This window comes from Orycteropus afer, unplaced genomic scaffold, assembly GCF_000298275.1.
Source record: "Orycteropus afer afer isolate SDZICR_OR568_19922 unplaced genomic scaffold, OryAfe1.0 scaffold00620, whole genome shotgun sequence".
In the NCBI taxonomy this organism is placed as follows: Eukaryota; Metazoa; Chordata; class Mammalia; order Tubulidentata; family Orycteropodidae; genus Orycteropus; species Orycteropus afer.
The window spans coordinates 977,458-984,550 of NW_006922207.1; positions in this window are offsets into that span (position 1 = coordinate 977,458).

Sequence of the window (7,093 nt, forward strand, 5' to 3'; positions counted from 1 at the left end):
GAGGAGTGGCTGGTGGGTTTGAACCACCAGCCTTCTGGTTAGCAGTCAAGTGCTTTAGCCACTATGCTACCAGAGCTCCCCCATTTGGAGATAGGAAATAATTATCTCTTTTCCCAATTTTGCAATGGCATGAAAATGAGATTAGGTATGGGCCTAGTGCTATTATTTTCATTGGATGACATTTCTCCTTGACGTTAATGTAAGATCCCAAGTGCTCATTCCAAGAGAATAGTTAAGCATATTGACTGCTGCTGAGATAACTCTCTAAGACTCCTCAGAAACCTTAGAGCTTCAGAAGCAAGCAAATAAGTTTGGTGAAAAGGTATTCTCCTTTGCTTTTCTAAATAGAATTCACCCCAGGTTTGAAGAAGCCTTTCCTGGTTAAGCAAAATTACTGGATTTATTTCAACATCCTATGTCACATAACTATTAGTAGTCCAAGTATTATTAATTATAATAGTCACTTATTGAGAAGTTGCTATGCGAGAAGAATCAAACCAGGAACTTTATATCTTTATCTCGTATAATTCCCCAAGCCTTTACTATCCCAAGACCAGCAGCATCAGCCTCACCTAGAAGCTTGTTAGAGATGCATACCTAATGAATCAAATCACCTACTGAACAAGAATACCAAGCATTAAAAGGCTGCCCCAAACTACATTATCTCCATACTAAGTAAGGAGCTCTGGTAGCATAATGCCTAAGGCATTTGACTGTTAACCAGAAGGCTGGCAGTTCAAACCCACTAGCCACTCCTCAGAAGGAAGGTTGGGCAATCTACTTCCGTAGTGATACTGTCTTGGAAACCCAAGGAGGGGTCACTATGACTCGGGGCCGACTCGATGGCACACAACAACAACAACAAGTAGAGAGTGTTGTGGGAGGGATGACTGGTGCCAGAATTGGTAGAAAAGTTGGAGGGTAGAAGTATGTTTGACTTCTACCTCATAGAAATCAGTTTTGGGCTGATGCTGATGGTGATTCTCTTCTCCCCTCATTGTGAAGTTGGAGGAGGTCAGATGCCTCCACCATGCCATACTTACACTAACCAAGAAGAGACCAAAGTACAGGTTGACTCAAAGACCAAAGTTACCAAAGTTACAGAGCTGGTAAGTGGAAAAGGGTGAACATCCACTTTAGCATACCTGACTCTGTACCTGTTGCCTCCATTATTTTAATTTCCCCATTTTCCATATCCTGTAGACTTCTGGGGTCATTGACATCCCAAGGAGACTGATAGCCCCATGGGGCCATGGGCCCTGAGAGTCTCATGACAGTGTCTGCACTCAGAGAGTGGACAAATTGGCTCATTTCCAAGAGACATGGAGTTAATTCAAAAATGGCAGGAAGGTAGTCAAATTAGAGATGTTCTATATGTCCCAAATAACAGAATGTCTGTTGTCTTAAATAATTAGAGCTTGGAAGGGAGAAAATGCTGAGGATTTTGAATATTGAAGACTCTACTGATGACTGTGAGAAATTATTCTTCTTCCACTATCTATCCTTCATCATGAAAGATGATTATTAAAAAGTATACATTTTAAATCTAAACTAAGGACTACAGTAAAGAATAATTTTAGCAAACAAAATGTACTGAAGCTCTGTTTCAGTTGAGGGAGACCAGGAAGTGAGCAGAGCAGATTGGAACAGCTAGGGGAGGCAAACTTGTCTGTCAGTTTGTCATACTGTGGTGGCTTGCATGTTGCTGTGAGGCTAGAGGCTCTGCCACTGGTGTTTCAAATGCCAGAAGAGTTACCCATGGTGGCCAGGTTTCAGCAGAGCTTCCAGACTAAGATAGACTCAGAAGAAGGAAGACATCATCCATTTCTCAAAGAATTGGCCAGTGAAAACCTTATGAATAGCAGTGAAACACTGTCTGATACATTATGGAAAACTTTATGAATAGCCCTGAAAGACTGTCTGATATAGTCCCATAAGATGAGCCCCTCAGGTCAGAAGGCACTCAAAATATGACTGGGGAAGAGCTGCCTCAGAGTAGAGCCAACCTTAATGATGTGGATAGAGGAAAGCTTTTGGGACTTCCATTTGCTGATGTGGCATGAGTCGAGATGAGAAGAAACAGCTGCAAACATCCCTTAATAATCAGAACATGGAATATATGAAGTATGAATCTAGGAAAACTGGAAGTTGTCAAAAATGAAATGGAACACATAAAAATCAATATCCTAGGAATCAATGAGCTGAAATGGACTACTTTTGGCTATTTTGAACCAGACAATCATCTAATCTACTGGGAATATCTAATCTACTGGAAATCATCTAATATGCTGGGAATGACAAAGTGAAGAGGAATGGTGTGGCATTAATCATCATAAAGAACATCTCAAGATCTATCTGAAAGTACAATACAGTCAGTGATAGGATAATATCCATACACCTACAGGGAAGACCAGTTAATACTACCATTATTCAAATTTATACACCAACTACCAAAGCCAAAGAGGAAGACATGGAAGATTCTTACCAACTTCTGCAGTCTGAAATTGACCGAACATGCAATCAAGATGTGTTGATTATCACTGGTGATTGGAATGCAAAAGTTGGAAACAAAGAAGAATCATCAGTAGTTAGAAAATATGGCCTTGGTAACAGAAATAATGCTGGAGATCACATGATAGAATTTTTCAAGATCAGCAACTTAATTCATTGCAAATGTTTTTTCAACAACATAAAAGGCAGTTATACACATGGATTTCACCAGATGGAGTACACAGGAATCAGACTGACTACATCTGTGGCAAGAGGTGATGGAAAAGTTCAATATCTTCAGCCAAAACAAGGCCAGGAGCTGATTGTGGAATAGACCACCAACTGCTTATATGCAAGTTCAAGATGAAGGTGAAGACAATCAAGAGAAGTCCACAAGAGTCAAAACATGACCTTGCTTATATCCCTCCTGAATTTAGAGACCTTCTAAAGAAGAGATTTGATGCATTGAACACCAATGACCAAAAACCAGGGGAATTGTGGGATGACATCAAAAACATCATCCATGAAGAAAGGAAGAGGTCATTAAAAAGACAGGAAAAGAAGAAAAAAACAAAATGGATATCAGAAGAGACTCTGAAACTTGCTTCTGCATGGAGAGTAGCTAAGGCAAATGGAAGAAATTACAAGATAAAAGAGCTGAACAGAAGATTTCAAAAAGCAGCTCAAGAAGACAAAGTCAATTATTATAATGAAATGTACAAAGACATGGAGTTGGAAAGCCAAGAGGGAAGTATACATTTGGCATTTCTCAAGCTGAAGAGGAAGTTTAAGCCTTGAGTTGCAATATTGAAAGATTCTATGGGCAATATATTGAATGATGCAGGAAACATCAAAACAAGATGGAAGGAACACACAAAGTCACTGTATCAAAAAGAATTGGTTGATGTTCATCCATTTCAAAAGGTGGCATATGATCAAGAACCAATGGTACTGAAGGAAGAAATCCAAGATGCACTGAAAGAAGTGGCGAAAAACAAGTCTCCAAGAATTGACAGGATATCCATTGAGATGTTTGAACAAATGGATGCCATGCTGGAGGCACTTATTTGTCTATGCTAAGAAATTTGGAAGACAACTAGCTGGCCAACTTTCTGGTTAGCAGTCAAATGCCTTAGGCACTATGCCACCAGAGCTCCTTATAGATATAGATGTCTATATATATCAATGGCACCTAACACATAGAAGGAAGAAGTCAAAGCTGCACTGAAGGAATTGGTGAAAAACAAGCCTCCAAGAATTGACAGAATATCCACTGAGATGTTTCAACAAACAGATGCCACACAGAAGACACTCACTTGGCTATGTCAAGAGATTTGGAAGACAGCTACCTGGCCAACTGACTGGAAGAGATCCATATTTGTATCCCTTCCAGAGAAAAGTGATCCCACAGAATGTGGAAATTATTGAACAACACCATCAATATCACATGCAAGTAAAATCTTACTGAAGATAATTCAAAAAATGGTTGCAGCAGTATATTGACAGAGAACTTCCAGAATACAAGCTGGATTCAGAAGAGGACATGGAACAAGGGATATCATTGCTGGTGTCAGACGGATCTTGTCTGAAAGCAAAGAATACCAGAAAGATGTTTACTTGTGTTTTATGCAAAGCATTAGATTGTGTGGATCATAATAAATTATGGATAACATTGAGAAGAATGGGATCCAGAACACTTAATTTTACTGATGAGGAACCTGTACATAGACCAGTAGGGTGTTGTTTGAACAGAACAAGGGGATGCTGCACAGTTTATAATCTGTAAGGGAGTGCGTCAGGGTTGTATCCTTCATCATAGTTATTAAATCTGTGTGTTGAACAAATAAACTGAGAAGCTGGACTATATGAAGAAGAATGTGGCATCAGGATTGGAGGAAGTGTCATTAACAACCTGTGATATGCAGACGACACAGCTTTGCTTGCTGAAAGTGAGGATGATTTGGAGCACTTACTGATGAAGATTGAAGAGTACAGTCTACAGTATGGATTACACCTCAATATAAAGAAGACAAAACTCCTCACAACTGGACCAATAAGTAGCATCACGATAAATGGAGAAAAGATTGAAGTTGTCAAAGACTTCATATTACTTGGTTCTATAATCAACACCAATGGAAACAGCAGTCAAGACATCAGATGACATATTGCACTAGGCGAATCTGCTGCAAAAGACCTCTTTCAAGTGCAGAAGAGCAAAGATGTTTCTTTGAAGCGTAAGGTGCACCTAACTCAAGCCATGATATTTGCAATCACTTCATATGCATGTGAGAGCTGGACAATGAATAAGGAAGACCAAAGAAGAGTTGATGCTTTTGAGTTGTGGTGTTGGAGAAGAATGCTGAGAGTACCATGGACTGCTAAAAGGACTAACAAATCTGTTCTGAAGGAAGTGCAGCTGGAATGCTCCTTGGAAGCGAGAATGGTCAGACTTCGTCTCACCTACTTTGGTCATATTGTCAGAAGGGACCATTCTCTGGAGAAGGTTATCATGCCTTGTAAAGTGGAGGGTCAATGAAAAAGAGGAAGGCCCTCAAAAAGGTGATTTGACATAGTGGCTGCAAGGATGGGCTCAGGAATAGCAAGGATCATGAGGCTGGCACAGGCTCGGGCAGTTTTTGTTCTGTTGGACATAAGGTTGCTATGAGTCAGTGATGACTCAATGGCACCTAACACCACTACCAACAACAACAATAACAAAGTTCTGTTTACAATTGTATAATGAAAAATAACCATTTCTTAAATCTTCTGTGTTCAAAGTTGTAAGTTCTTGTAAGTGTGGACTGCATTTGGGTCACCGTTATGATATTTCAAATATTCTTGAGCATGAAATTCAACCTCCTCTTTTCTGGTGAATACTAGTGGTTTTGATAAATTTCTTAGTTAAATCAAGAGATTAGTTTTCAAATGGGAAGAGTGAATGGCTCGTTATGAGCTGATTTACCATCTTACATTCACTTTATGCCCATTATCTGGTTAATGGATAAGTCAAAAGTGCTCATAACAGGGTTTCTCAGTGACAAGGTCTGAGGTCTCCTTGTATCAAACCTCTTTGGTTCCTTGTTAAAATATAGATTCCAGGTCACATCACCTAGGGAGAGAGAGCTGTTGAGATGGAATTTGCATTTTCAACAGCAACCTTGGGTCCTTCTTATAATCCTCAGAAGTAGAGGATACAAGTGTAGCTGAATGGCTTTGGAAGTGCCTAATGAGAAATTCTGGTACCCTATGATAAAATCATCTAGAAAGACAATGGGTCTCCAGCGTTTAGGAGGTGTGATGGTTAATATTAGGTGTCAACTTAACTAGTATATGCTGCTCAGTTGTTTGGTCAACCACTAGTTTAGATATTGCTGTGAAAGTATTTTGTAGATGTGATTAACATGTAGAATTATTTCTTTAAGTAGAGGAGATTATTCTTGGTAATGTGAGTAGGCCTTATTCAATCAGTTGTATGGCCTCAGAACCAAAAACTAAAGTTTCCAAAGAGTAATTTTGTCTCAAGACTGTAACATGGGAATCCTGCCTGAGCCAGCCTGCCTACAAATTTCAAACTCAAGACTGTTACATCACTTCCTTCCTGAGTTTCCTATCTACTGGCCTGCCCTACAGATTTCAGACTTGCCAGTCAAACAATTATTTGAGCCAATTCCTTAAAATCTCTCTTGCTCTCTCTGCATATATATTCTGTTTCTCTGGAGAATGCTAACTAATACAGGAGGCTGTCTTCATCTGAGGTGGTGGGCTCTATTTTTCCCCAGTCAGTTTTTGCTGACATTGTATGTGCTGAATAAAACACTATGAATTCATTCATTCCTTACAAATAAATTTGACTTAAAAACCTTCCCAGTGATAGTTCAAGCATCTCTCAGAAGTTTTACCTTCTCCCTCAATATCTCTGAGTAGAGATCCTGAGTACCACTAGAAGTCTATTTGTTTTCCAGACCCCTATCCCATTCCATGTGAAGTGTAGGTTTAGTATAAGCTTGTGTGTTGCAATGATGCAGAACAGGTATCAATAGAGCTTCTAGACTAACATAAGCTAGGAAGAAAGGCCTGGTAATGTACCATAGAAAATCAACCAGTGAAAACTCTATGGTTCACAAATGTCCGATCTGCAAACAATCACAGGGATGGCACAGGACTGGACCGCATTTTGCTCCATTGTGCAGAGGTCACCATGAGTTGACTCAAGAGCAGACACCACCACCACCTCCCTACGTCTGTACACCTGGATATAAACATAAAATCCTGACATAATTTCTTCAGAGAAGGGAAGCCTGGCTTTCCTGAAAGAGACTCATTCTCCTTCTTGAGCTATTCCAGCATTAATGGCAGCCTTGCTGACAGGTGGCTTCAGCATGGGTTTGTTTTATAGGGTCCTGGGTTTTGGGTGGCTTGGCATTTGAATGCAGCCAGCTTGGGCATCTCTTAATTGCCACGAGGCAGCCAGCCACCACCAACACTGATTATGCCTAAATCTCCCCCTTTCAAAAATGCCAGTGTTCCCTTTTCTGTTTTGCAAATGAGGCCAAATGGGTATTTAGCAGTGTGGTTCGTATTATGCAACAGTTCCTGATTATTT